Below are 205 nucleotides of genomic sequence, written 5' to 3'. Positions count from 1 at the left end.
TTGTAAGTACAACCATTTTCGTAAAGCACATACAAGAATCTACAGACACGTTCAGGAAAATGATACTTTCCCACGATAATTCCTCGCATTTTTTTTCCTTTTAAGTAAAGGTGGGTAAGTGTGTATGAATGTATTAGTGGATATTTCTTACTTTATTCTCGTAAACTTTCTCTTGTGTCCGTCTTTTTATTCCTTTTCTTTCTTG

The sequence above is a fragment of the Penaeus monodon genome, chromosome 27, assembly GCF_015228065.2.
Source record: "Penaeus monodon isolate SGIC_2016 chromosome 27, NSTDA_Pmon_1, whole genome shotgun sequence".
NCBI lineage: Eukaryota > Metazoa > Arthropoda > Malacostraca > Decapoda > Penaeidae > Penaeus > Penaeus monodon.
The sequence above is the reverse complement of the archived record's forward strand: the minus strand, read 5'-3'. Positions refer to the sequence as shown.